Source organism: Dipodomys merriami, unplaced genomic scaffold, assembly GCF_024711535.1.
Source record: "Dipodomys merriami isolate MVZ:Mamm:240054 unplaced genomic scaffold, mDipMer1.0.p SCAF_75, whole genome shotgun sequence".
Classification (NCBI taxonomy): Eukaryota; Metazoa; Chordata; class Mammalia; order Rodentia; family Heteromyidae; genus Dipodomys; species Dipodomys merriami.
Window position 1 is genome coordinate 6,497,501 of NW_027206346.1, and position 14,183 is coordinate 6,511,683.

Genomic DNA, 14,183 nt, shown 5'->3' on the forward strand with positions numbered 1-14,183 from the left:
GAACCCCACCCCTCCCTCCCGGCCAGCGGGCGATGGCGAGGAGGAGACGGGGAGCCAACGAGGGGGAGCGAGGGCGGCGAGGCGGATCCCGGGTCGCCGCACACCAGAACGACCGGGCGGGCCCGACCGGCCCCGAGAGCGCACACAAGGGTGGGCGCGGAGCGGGCGCGGGAAGGGAGGGAGGCGCGGACCTCGATCCGGGAGACCGAGGCCGCCCGACCAGGGAACGCCGGCAGCGACCGGGAAGACCGACACCGGCGGGCCAAGCCGGCCGCCGACGCGACCCAACCGCCACCATCCGGGACGGCGGCGCGGGCACACGGGCGCAAGCAGGCCACCGCGCGGTGACGAGCAGAGAGAGGAAGAGCACGGAGAGGGCAGGGGAACCCGTGGCCGGGGGGGGGGAAGGGCACCACACCGCACCCAAAGCGCGAGGGCACCGCATCACCGACACCCCGCCTGCCGGCCCGGCGGGCACGGGAGCGGCGGCGCGCACACACGGACGGGGAGGAGAGCCAGGCCCCTTCCCCGCCCGGAGGCGGCGCGCCGACGTCCACGGTCCAGCCGGCCAGCCGGCCGGGTCGCGCGTGGCACACACCCGAGCGGCCAGAAAGCCGGGGGTGACGCGCACAACGCAACGCACGCCACACGGCCACGGGGTTTTTCTCCGCCTCCCTCAGAAGCCGGCCCGAATTCACTCGCTCGCACGGACGCGGGGGCCGAGCGCACAACGACCCGCGCCACCGCGGACCGGCGGTGCCGGCAAGGGGTCGGGGGTCTGCGGCGACGACCCGTCGGCGACAAGTCACCGGCCAACGGCGGCGGCCGGAGGCGGCGGCAGGGACCCCGGGAGGCGGGCGACACCAAACCCAACGCACGCGAGCACGCTCACGCGCGGACACCGCCGGCACAGAGCGGACGGGGCCAGGCACGGGAACCGGGGTCGCGCCGGGCACGCGGCGGCGACACGCCGGGAGAGCACAACGCCCCGGATCCGGGACCGGGGCGGGGGACGAAGCCACACGGCTCGAGACGGAGGAGACGATGCGGGCAAGCCTCTGGCACGGCGAGCAGGAGGGAGGCGCGGGAACCCGGGACGACATCGCGCAGGCACGCGAGGCGGCGCCCAGCGGGAGGAGACACGTCACGCCGGCTTCGGGCCCCCGGACGGCCAACTCCCGAGCGAGGGACGCACGCGGGAATCTCACCGCCACCGCCCCCGTGGCGTACCGGCGGTCCTGCTGGCAGGAGCCCTCGCGTCGTGAGCAAAACCGATCCGGGAAGACCCTTCAAAAGCCACCGCCGCCGCGACGACGTGCCTCCCCCACACCGGGAGAGCAGCCTCACGAGCCGAGCGCCGTCCCCCCCACCAAGAGAACACACCACACACGCCCAACTCGACCGTCCGCCGGTGGCCGGCCACCAAGGCCAAACCGGTGAGGATCGCGGAAGGCTGATGCGGGTGAGGAGGGCATGCCGGAAGCCCAATAAGAGCAGCGGGGAGGGTCATCGGGTCGGGTCACCGGGGTGAGAGGCGAGCGAGCGAGCGAGCGGCCACCCCCCCCCACGGGCGGGTGGCGCAGCCGCAAACCAGCGGGGAGGTGAGACCTTTCCGGGCACAGCCGGCACGCCAGGGAAACGAACGCGGGATCTCACCACCCCCAACTCCTGGGCGGTCCCGCGCAATGCCTGGGACACCGAGCCGGCCGGCCAGCGGACCGGAAACCCCCACCGCGGCAGCGGCGGGCCCCCCCAAAAGAGGCCCGAGAGGGAAAAGGCAGCTCGCACACGCCTCAAAGACCCCGCGAGCGCCCGCGGAGCCACCCGCGCCAGCAGGGCCCCACCGCACCCATCCACACCGCCGGGCACGGCACCCATCATCGACCGCCTCTTTTTCGGCCGCGTGAGCAAGGGCCCACACACACCGGGATCCTCGGCTCCGGAGGGCCAGAACCCCCCCGAGCGGCACACCACCACGGGCACGGCGGCCCCGGAACACCGCGGGGCCCGGCGCCCGGCACGGCGCCGTCGTCGCCAACGGGCGGCGGCCCACACAGACGCTCGGGAACAGCGTCGCCAGGGGCCGGAGGGGGAGGGGGACGGGACCCCCCAAAACCCCACGGCACCCCAAGCACGAGGCCGGGAAGCCACACACCACACGCCCTCGCATCGCGACCCAGCACAGGCTCCAGGCTCCGCCACTCGACACACCGCGCGCGAGGCAGGGGCGGGGACGGATCGGGAACGTCCTCCACTCACCACACCAGACGACGGCCCGGGAGAGGCCCCGCGGGACCCTCCCCCAGCTCGGAGGGGGGAGGCGCGGGCACGCAGTTACCAACGCGGGCAGCCACTAACGCTCAAAAGCGGGACAGGGAGCGGCAGGGCCGCGGGAGCCCATCGGGGGCGGGCCCCCGCCAACCCGGCAGCGAACGCCGCCTCCCGAACGAGGATCGCTAGAGAACCTCTCCTCACTCTGAGGGTGGCCCGCACCCAACCCCGACGGGAACCCCGCCGGGACCAGCACACATCAAAGGCGTCCATCCTTCCCACCACGGGTGGCAGGGAGGGGTGGGGCGGGGGGGGTCTGCGGCAGCAGCAACACCAACCCTGGTCGGTCGGCCTTGCCGTGCGGGGCCAGAGCAAGGTCGCGCACACGGGCGGGAAAGCCCGCACAGGCCCGGCTCGCCTCCCACTGCAACATCTCAGGTCCCCCGGTGCAACAAGAGCCAGGTGACACGGCAGGGAAGACAAGCCAGGACCAGGGCCGGCAGCTCATGCGGGGAAGCCACCCGCCCGGCGCAAGAAGGGAAGAGCGCTCCTCCTCTGGGGAACCGCCTCGACCCCCCCCCAGCAGAGACGTCAATCTCTGCGATAACTTTTTTCTCACTCGCACAAGCCCCACAAACCCAAGGACGGCCGGGACACACCACGGGCAGCAGGCTGGCACAAGGCAACGGACAACGCCGGGATCGGGAACGACACCACCACTCAGCCTCAGGCACCTGAGAGAACCGACCGGGAGCGTTCCGGGAGCACCGCAAGAGGGCAGAGCGCAAGGCGCGGCTTTTCACACCACACAGCACGGGCAAGCACGGAGCACCGACCCTCCCTCTCCGCGGAGAGAGCCGACCCCCGTGCCGATAACGAGTCACGGGAAGAGAGGAGCAAGATCAGGGGCGCCCCCCCTCCTCCAGCGTGTACAAGTCCCCGACCTCACGGCGAGGGCAGGGAGAGCGCAGCCGGACCCGGTTGCCGCACCCCTGCCTCCCCGCACACCACCGGCGCCGGCACGGTGGGACGGTGAGGGCAGGGGCCCACGGGCAGAACGAGAAGAGCGGTCCCATTCGCCATGAATGTCCGTCCCTCGCCTGGCGCAGCTTAGGCCCGGGCCCGAAGGAGATCGCAACGTCACCACATCAATCACACCGAGGGGGCGGAGAAGACAGCCACACGGCACTCGGGAGGCGGTGGGGCCCAGGAAGCTCGGCTCCCGAGAGGGCCAACAGCCTGGGATAAAAGCGTAGCCAGGACAGACAACCTTTCGTGAGTAACGAGCGAGGTAAAAGGAAAAAAAAAAAAAAAAAAACTTAAAAAAATAAAAAAATAAAAAAAATACCACGGGCTTCAGCGTCCCTGGCGCTCGGGATTACCAGGACACCTCCGCCGGGCACAGAGCCGAAAGAAGCTAGAGAGGAAAAAAAGAAAAAGAAAAAGAACCACGGACAGCGCTCGGGAGTAGCGCAGGTCAGCGGCCGACCAGGCCCGCCATCGGGAAGCGGCAGGTCGGGGGAGTTGGAGCTAGGGGCGATAGGGAAAAAAAAAAAAAAAAAGCCACGGAGGTCGGACGAGCACGACGGCAGGACGGGGATGCCGCACACGCACAGGCAAGGCAAGGCAGGACTCGCCCCCCGCCTTTTCCTCCTCAAGCCGGCCACGGCGAGGGAAGCACACCGCGCGGGCCTACCTACGCACCCCAGGCAACCAACCACTCTCCTCCTCGGCGTGCCGAGGCAAGGGCCAGAATCCGGCACCGGGAGCGGGGGAGAGATCAAGGACGACGGGACTCACTCAGCCACCAACCAACAACCACCACCACCACCACCACCACCACCACCACACCCACGAGCCACCACAGGGGCAAGGCCTGCTCAGGGCAGCGGGAGCCCGGGGTGCGGGGGGAAGGGCAGGGGGACCCGGACCGGGAAGAGACGGGAAAGGCCCGGCACACAGCATCCGAGAGAGCCCCAAAAGACCCGCTGACAGCCACCGGGACACAGCATGCCAGCACCCTCCTGCAGGTACAAAATCCTCACGTCACCACGCCAAAACCAGCTGGTCACGCAGGGGCGACAACTCGCTGGCGACAGGGACCTCTCGGAAACCACATCGGGGACACCTGTCCCCAACATGTCCCCAACAGAGCCAGACACGGAACTCTCAGGGACAGCTGGTCGACCACATAAGGCGAAGACAGACGAAGAGAGAGGGCGGGAGCGGGGTCAGGGGACGCACCCGCCCCACTACCCCGGGTGCGCACGGGCTCACGGCACGAGCGGCACGGGGAGCCTTCCCCCGGCAGACGCGAGGCACCCACTCCGAGAGGCACCCAGCCACCACACCCACACCGCGCGGGGTCGGTGGTGAGCGCCCTGCCGCCAGCACGCACACACGCGGGACTCCCGGGCTCGGGTCCCCGACTCCCGAGGTGCTCCCTCCGCCTCGACTTTTCCCCTACGCAGGGCCCACCGGGCAAGTCCCCGCCATCGCGCACACCGCAGACGGTAGGTAGGTAGGTCCCGGCCCCGAGGCTCGCCTCGGCCGTGCCCACGGCTCCTCGCGCCGGAGAAGTCTGTCCTCCGGCCTCCGGGGCCGTGGAGAAGGCCGTGGAGGAAGGCCACACGGGGCCGGCGACCCAGGCCCTCGCGCCCGGCACGCGCCAAGCGCTCACTCGGAGGTGACTCCGACGACCATCCTATGTCGGGGAGGGGCGGGGTGTAGGTCCCGGCCCCGAGGCTCGCCTCGGCCGTGCCCACGGCTCCTCCCGCCGCAGAGGTCTGGCCTCTGGCCTCCGGGGCCATGGAGGGAGACCACACGGGGCCGGCGACCCAGGCCCTCGCGCCCGGCACGCGCCAAGCGCTCACTCGGAGGTGACTCCGACGACCATCCTATGTCGGGGAGGGGGGGGGGTGTAGGTCCCGGCCCCGAGGCTCGCCTCGGCCGTGCCCACGGCTCCTCCCGCCGCAGAGGTCTGTCCTCCGGCCTCCGGGGCCGTGGAGGGAGACCACACGGGGCCGGCGACCCAGGCCCTCGCGCCCGGCACGCGCCAAGCGCTCACTCGGAGGTGACTCCGGGGAGGGGGGGTGGTCCGAGTCCGGGCCGGGACCGGCCCCACCACCTAGCGGCTCACCCGGGGACCCTTTCCCCCGACTCCCGAGACGTCCCTCGTACTCTCCTTCTTTCGCCCTCAAAGACCAGAGTCCAGGGAGGGGAGGAGGACAAGGCGTCGGGCCCAGACAGAACTACGGGAGGGGAGGAGGACAAGGCGTCGGGCCCAGACAGAACTACTGGTCGACCCGACCAAGCCGCCACCCCCGGCACAGACCGGGCACGGAAGAGAGAGCGGCGACTCACGGCCCCACCCCGCGCTCGCCTGCGGGCGCAAAGTCCGACAGAACAGCCGCCCCGGCGCCACAGCGACACCACGGCGACAGTCGCGCCCGGCACCCGGTAGAGGCCGGGCCTCCGCCCGGCTCGCTGCCGCCAGACCTCCTCCTTCACTCGCTCGCTCGGCTGAGAACGAGGGGACTGTCATATCAAGGCGGACGCCAGGGGGAGCACGACAACCGCCTTCCAACGACCGACTCCACCGAGCCGCCGTACCCCGGATCGGCGCGCGCCGGCCGGCTCTGAGCTCCGGAGACACAGAACACGGAAACGAATCGCCTCACTCCCCACCGCCACGCACCGAGAGGCACAACCTAGGTCAGGACCTGCAGCCGGGTCCTCTCTGCGACCTCACGAACGACACCAGAGCCACCAGAGACCTAGACCGAGATCGAGCCGCCGCCGCCGCCGCCGCCAGCGACCAAAGTGAAACCAGGAACCAGGACGGGAGTCGCCCGAACGGAGCGGCCCGAACCCGAGAACCGGGAAGCCGGGATCGGTCCCAAGCAGGAAGGGGCGGCAAAGACGGCAGGCCTGCACCACGAGAGAAAACGAACCGGCCACCCGCACGACCTCCGCCGCCCGTGGCAAGACCCCCACCCCCACCCAACATGGCCAGAAAAGGGCAAGTGAGCGCTCGTCCCACCGTCTGCCCGCCCGTCTTTTTTTTTTTTTTTTTTGGGGGGGGGGGTGTTTGTACGTTTTGTTTTCTTTTTCCCCCAGATGGAAACCAGAAAGAAACAACAACAACAACAACAACAACAACAACAACAACAACAACAACAACAAAAAACTCCCAAAGATGGGTCGGCTCCAGCAAGAGACGAGCCCTCGGGAGGCACCCCGCTCACTTGTGAAAGTCCGCCGCCCGCCCGCCCCACAACACGCTCCCTCCCCCCGCCCCCACCCGCCCCCCCCCCTTCACAGGCAGGGAAAGGGCAGGGGGAAGGCCAGAGAGAGGTTTCTTCTAACACAGAGAGGGTAGGTACACGTCACGCACACAGGTCTGGAAACCCACGGTGACAGCGCCATGGGAAGCGTGAGTCCACTCACCCATCACTAAATGACAGGAAAGCCAAACGAGAGCCGCTGGCTGGGCAGAAAAGGCCTTTGACAAAATTCAACATTCATTCATGCTAAAAGCTCTGGAGAAAATAGGAATAGAAGGAACATTTCTAAAAACAATAAAAGCCATTTATGACAGACCAATAGCCAATATTATACTTAATGGGGAAAAGCTACAACCAATTCTCCTAAAATCAGGAACAAGGCAAGGATGCCCACTGTCTCCACTCCTCTTCAATATAGTCCTAGAACCCTTAGCCAGGGCAATAAGGCAAGAAAAAAGACATTAAAGGGATCCGCATAGGGAAAGAAAAAGTTAAACTATCCCTTTTTGCAGACGACATGATACTATACCTCCCTCCACGATCCCTAAAAGTCCATCCCGAATCTCTTAGAAATCATAACTCTCTTCGTCAAAATAGCAGGATACAAAATAAACCCACAAAAATCAGTTGCCTTCCTATACACTGATAATGTACAGGAAGAGAGGGAAATAAAGGGAGCAACCCCATTCACAATAACCTCCCGAAAAATAAAATATTTAGGAATTAACCTAACCAAAGATGTAAAAGAACTATTTAATGAGAACTATAAAAAGTTAAAGAAAGAAATTGCAGAAGACACTAGGAAATGGAAAGACCTCCCATGCTCCTGGATAGGCCGACTTAATATAGTAAAGATGGTAATACTTCCAAAACTAATATACAAATTCAACGCAATTCCTATTAAAATCCCAATGACGTACATCACTGAAATACAGAAAACAGTCCAAAAATTCATATGGAACAACAAAAGACCTAGAATAGCCAAAACAATTCTAGGGGATAAAGACAATATGGGAGGGCTATCCATGCCGAACTTCAAACTCTACTACAGAGCTATAATAACAAAGACAGCATGGTACTGGCACAAAAACAGACCCGAAGACCAATGGAACAGAATAGAAGATCCAGAAATAAATCCACAGGCCTACAGCCAGCTGATATTCGACAAAGGAGCCAAAGACATACAATGGAAGAAACACAGCCTCTTCAACCGCTGGTGCTGGGAAAACTGGGCAGCCACATGCAGAAAACTAAAAGTGGACCCCAGCCTATCACCATGCACCAACATCAACTCAAAATGGATTAAAGACCTTAACATTAAACCTGAATCTCTGAAACTACTGCAGGACAGAGTAGGAGAGACACTTGAACTAACAGGCACAGGAAGGAACTTCCTGAACAGAGTCCCAGGGTCACAACAAATTGGAGAGAGACTCGACAAATGGGACTACCTTAAAATAAAAAAAAACAAAACAAAAACAAAAACAAAAAAACAGCTAGCCTTTTCTAATAGGCTCTGCCACTCTCTCTGGAGCAGGATTCGGGGCATGAGGCGATGAATCTGAACCCGACACACAGGTGTTGGAGGGTAGAGGCATCTTCACTCACATGCCTGTGGTGGAGGACCTGGACCCGAGTGTGGCGGTGCACAGTGGGTGTGGGTGTGGGTGTCTGTGACTCTGTGTGTGTGTGTCTGTGACTCTGTGTGTGTGTGTGTGTGTGTGTGTGTGTGTGTGTGTGTGTGTGTGTGTGTGTGTGTGTGTGTGTGCGGGGCTGGGGGGAGGGCAGGTAGGGAACCCTAGGAGGAAAGACAGGGAGAGACAGACGAGGGGCCCCGGCCCAAACAGAGTGGGGGGGTCAGAGGGGCGATCCTATCTCCCGGGGGGGGGGGTGAAGCATGGTTAGAACCCACAGGCCCGGCGGGCGTACTTCTCTTTGGAGTTCGCACTGGGAACATATGCGGGCAGAAGCGCCCCAGCACACACATCGCATCGCAGACGGGTAGAGAGGCAGAGCCAGGGGGTCAGGCATGGTAAACACTCTATTCCGTCAACACACACACACACACACACACACACACACACACACACACACACACACACACCCCTTAGGGTGTGTGTACAATATCCACAAGGTAAAAGTTTATTCATCCATTCCCCAAAGAAGAAGAAGAAGATTATGTCAGTTACAGGGAAGTAGATGGATGGACTGATGGACTAGGAGCGGGGGGGGGGGGGCAGAGGGGGGGGTGCCGGCGGCGGCGGAGAAGAACCTAGAACAGGTGATGCCAGGGGAAGACAGACCGGCGGAGAGACAGACAGACCGACCAACCAACGGCACCTGTTTTCTCTCCTACGTGGACGCTAGACCTAAACTATAACTGGACATGGTAAGCTACACAGCACTCCGGGCAAACAGAGTGTGTGTGTGTCCCCGTGTGTGTGACACACATACTGTCCTTTTGTCAGAAGGTGTAACTTCTCTGAGCATTTAAGATATTGCAGAGAAGACACAAGACGTAATATCCGTAAGTGGCACGACTGTGAACGTATTATAACAACCGGACGTGTGAGGACCAAAGCTGGAATTAGGAGGACAGAAATGTACCTGTCCTCACGCTTTGGGTCATGATCACAAGTACATTTGGTTTAGGATCTTTCAAAACACATCGATGTATCCTTCTGGACACGATGGTCTAGGACCACACTAGTCAATAGCCACTTCAAAGCCAGATCCGCGGTTGGATACGTTTCAATTGGCTTATATTGCATCCTCCAATATTTTTCTCTTCTTTTTATTCTACCTTCTCACTAAAGATCCAGTGGTATAAAGCTACTTTTATTCTCTTAATATTCCATAACTGAAGTGATCTGCTTTGTTTTGCAGCTTTCTCAGCTTAATTCACTGAGGCCTATTTAGTCACACATGATGAGAGGTCCAGAAACATCTTTGGGGCCACGGATGGCTTTTGTAAAGTCCATTTGGGGAAATAGCAAATATAATCTACCATGTCCTAAAATGTAACAGATTATCTCTATGGGGCCGATAGAAATATCCAGATGTGCCCTGTCAACAGCCAGTTATTTTAATTTACTTAAGGGAAATCAAGTGAATAAAAGTCTATATAGTTCAAGAAATTGTATTCTGATACCTATATAAAAAGTTTACCTGAGTGGGTGAGGACATTTGCATGAAATTTCACCTAGGGCAGCACTTGATATTTATAACTCTCCCTAAACTATTGCATTGCCTGTTTTCCATTTTCTTGGCACTCCTTTAGAAATGTTCCCGTCTCAATCTTTCACCCACTGCAGCCGTGGGACCCTTTTTCATAATACGGACGTAAAGACATTTGTGGTACCGTATATAAATTACAACCGTAGGGGCTGGGAAGGTGGCTCAGTGGTAGAGTGCTTGCCTTGCATGCCTGAGGCCCTGGGTTCGATTCCTCAGCACCACATTAAGCAAAAAGAAAAAAGCCGGAAGTGGCGCTGTGGCTCAAGTGGTAGAGCGCTAGCCTTGAGCTGAAGAGCTGAGGGACAGCGCCCAGGCCCAGAGTTCAGGCCCCACGACCGGATCCAAAAAAAAAAAAAAAAAAAAAATTACAACCGTAAATAAACTGGTACAGTTTGCTCGTAAGACATAATATCCAAACGAATTCCGTGTCCAGAAAATAACGAAAAAAAACACCCCCTGCGGGCCCCCCTCCCCCTCCGCTCGGCCCTCCCTTCAAGAACATTTCCTTGTTTGCTGTTGTTTCGTTTTGTTTCGTTGTAAATAAATAAAGCCGCAGAAGAGAGCCGGCGATACCTCATCGCTACTCTCGCGAGAGTCTCTCGGACTCTCGCGAGAGTCGCCAGCCCCCGCCATCAGCACCGAATCATTCCCTGTCACTCCACACGGTGTCCAGTAGGTGGCACCCCAAAACAAGGAAAAAGAACGTCAGGCCCAAGATCGATCAAGACACTTAGGAAGGTCTTGTGAGGAAGGAACACCTCCCCCTACACACACACACACACACACACACACACACACACACACACACACACACACACACACACACACACACACACACACACACACACACACACACACACACACACACACACACACACACACACACACCCCAGCACATCCCCGCCCACACAGGTCATGAATGGCAAACCCCTATGGCACAGAGAGACAGACAGACAAAACACATGGGGTGTGGAGAGAGACCGGAAATCAAAAACAAAAACAAAAACAAAAAACATTTTCCTGGCTTGACCTATGAATGGGCCTGGGCTGGCATTCTGTCCTCTGGGCCCTACAGTCAATCCATGGCGGTCGCTCCTCTCTCCTCATCACTGTAATCCTATCTGATATTTGCCAGAGCCGAACGTGCAGTGGGGACACTTTGGTTCATCGATCTAAACTAGGGCCCGGGGCGGAGGGGGTGGTGGTGGTGGAGGGGAAGCCTAGGAAGTCTGTTGTTATAGTTGGTGGCGGCGGCGGTGGTGGTGGCGGCAGTGCAAAGTGTGTGTGGGGGGAGGGGGGGAGGTAGATCACATGCTGCCATACGTGCCTGTGCCTGTGTGGTAGGAAACAGCAGCAAAGATCAAGGGGTGCAGGGTGTGTGTGTGCACGCCCCAGTCAGTCCTGGGGCTTGAACTCAGAGCCTGAGTGCTGTCCCTTGGCTCTTGTGCTCAAGACTGGCACTCTGGGGCTGGGAAGGTGGCTCAGTGGTAGAGCGCTTGCCTTGCATGCGTGAGGCCCTGGATTCGATTCCTCAGCACCACATAAGCAGAAAAAAAGCCGGAAGTGGCATTGTGGCTCAAGTGGTAGAATGCTAGCCTTAACCTGAAGAGATGAGGGACAGCGCCCAGGCCCAGAGTTCAGGCCCCACGACCGGACCCCCCCGCCCCCGCGCCAAAAAAAAAAAAAAAAGAGACTGGCAGTCTGCCATTTGAGCCAAAACTCCACTTCTGGCCTTTGGGTTGCTTAATTGAAGACATGAGGCTCACCAAAGTGCAATGCCTATATACCTCTGATCATATAACAAGAAGTCTTCCCCTTTCTTTGTGTTTGTTATCATCGATGTTATTTTGTTTTCTCTTCTCCCCCCCCCCATTGTTTCTTCCTTCATCTATTTCCGGGAGGGGCAAGAAATGGAGGGACCCAGGATGAAGAAGTGCAACAGTGGCACTCACTAGACACTATGTTGACACACAACCTGTGGGTGGGGAACAAACAGAACTTGAGGGAGGGAAAACCTGTGAGAGAGCCAGGGAAGGGGTGACATTGTCCAAAAAAAAAAAGTACTCTTTTTTAGGGGGTGGGGGGAGATGGGAGGGCAGGAATGGAAACAAAGGAGGAGGCAACAATGCTTGATAAGAAATGTACTCATTTCCTTGCTCGTGTCATTGTAACCACTCTGTAAGTATTTTCACAATTAACACAACTCATTAGCCGGGCGCCGGTGGCTCGCGCCTGTAATCCTAGCTACTCAGAAGGCTGAGAGCTGAGGATCACGGTTCAAAGCCAGCCCGGGCAGGATAGCGCCCAAGCCCAGAGTTCAAGCCCAACGACAAAAAAAAAAAAAAAAAAAAAAAAAAACTTATTAATTAAAAAAAAAAATGTACTCTTCCTACCTCACTTATGTAATGTAATCTTTCCTATCCTTTTTTTTTTTTTTTTTTTTTTTTTTTTTTTTGTCAGTGGTGGGTCTTAAACTCTGGGCCTGGGCGCTGTCCCTAAACTCTTCAGCTCAAAGCGAGTGCTCTACCGCTTGAGCCACAACGCCACTTCCGATTTTCTAGTGCCTCATTGGAGATAAGAGTCTGGTGACTTTCCTGCCCTGCCTGGCTTTGAACCGTGATCCTCAGCTCTCAGCCTCCTGAGCAGCTAGGATTACAGACGCGAGCCACCGGTGTGGGCTGGCATAGTGTAACCGTTCTGTATGTCACCATTTCCCTAACAATTTGTAAAAAATCAAAGGAGAGAGGGAGGGGGAGATAACAACCCCTCACGCCTGAGAAGTGAAACCCAACGGGCTTCTAACCGATCTGAGATTCTTTGAAGGTTTTTGCGATGTTAATCACAATCACAAACACAGACGGACAGTTTCTCCAGTCACTCCTTAAGAGGAACGGGGAACAGGGACAGGGAGAAGAGAGGCAGATCCTGGCCTGACCTAGGCGGGAAGATGGAGGGGAGACAAGACTCCTGAACTCCTTTTTCCCCTCACTCTCCTCCGTCCAGAGGGTGGGAGCTTAGGGGTCGGCCACGGGGACATCCCACGGTCACAGTCATGCCTCCCGGAGGGGCAGAGGGCAGAGCACAGGCAAGCATGCCAGCTTCCCCGCCCGCCCCTCCCATTCTGTCCCTGGCGGGCTTGGGCGGGAGGCATACTAGTGGCAGCGGGCGGGTGGAAGTAGTCTGACAACTCCAGCTTGCAGGAAGTCAGTGGCTGCTGGTGGTAGGCAGGGAGGGTTCCAGCAGAAAAAGACCAGAGAGAGCGCGCGCGCGCAGACTTTTCCTGCCCAAGGGCAAAAGAGGCCACTTTTGTAAAGACGGGGAGGGGGAGGGGAGGCTGATTCACTCACCCCCACCCCACCCCGCGCGCTAATGAAGTTACAGGAGCTGAGGGCTGGCCGCCCCACCCCCCACCCCGCCGGGGTGTTTCGCAGAGGACGCAGGGCGGGTCGGGGGTGGGGGTGGGGTGGGCTGGTTTAAGCCTGGAGCCCCAGTCAACTCAGGAACTCCAGGCAACGTTCCTTTGTCTTGTAAATGTCGTCATGGCAACGACTTAAGCGCCCTGGCGGAGGGGGGAGGGTGGGGGGGGGAGGAGAAAGAAGAAGAAACAAACACGCCCACCCCAGCAGGCCTGCCTGAGTTGAGGCCTTGAATTTCAACCTCAGTAGGGCCACTAAACTAATAAAAATCGTTGTAAGAAACTGTTGACGGAGGACCCTCGGGATAGGATGATTAGGCTGTGTACCCGTGAGGCGAGGTGGCCGTGTGTTCCAGCTTCGTGCCAAGAGGTTGCCTTATCTCGGCCTATCTTCCTTCCCAGAATTGAACACAGAGGCAAGCAGGATAATTTCCAGGGGGAAATGAGGCCTGGGAAAGCACCACCAGGAATTCAGAGACAAGACAGCCGGACAGCTTCCTAATGAATGGCTCCACACATCCTATTTTCTTCACTTTTCAGTCCCTCATAAACGAACAGTTATTAGGAAAGAAAACTAATAGGTGGGGGTGGGTGGTGGAAGGGAAAAGAGCAGCTCCCTTCCTCTGAGCTTTTGCCCAAACAATGAGTATACTGTGAGAAAGGAGCCAAGAGTTTCCTCAAAGAAAGGAGGAAACTTACACCGGGGAGGGAAGTAAATTTTAAAAAGAAGCAGAGCATGGGTCAAAGCACCACCCCTCCCCCCCCATGCATGCATGGGAAACCAACAGAATCATCTCTTAAACCCTACTACAGGCTCAAGGTAGAGAGTTTACTTTGTTTCTTTTTCCTCTGTGTGTTTTCAAGGTTTCACTTTCATTTCTGGGCACATAACCATTGGGCCTTGCCTCGGTGGGTGTTTCTCCCCCTAAAAGTATCTATCCTGTCTTTTGGGTCTTACTGTGTGTGAGTGTGTG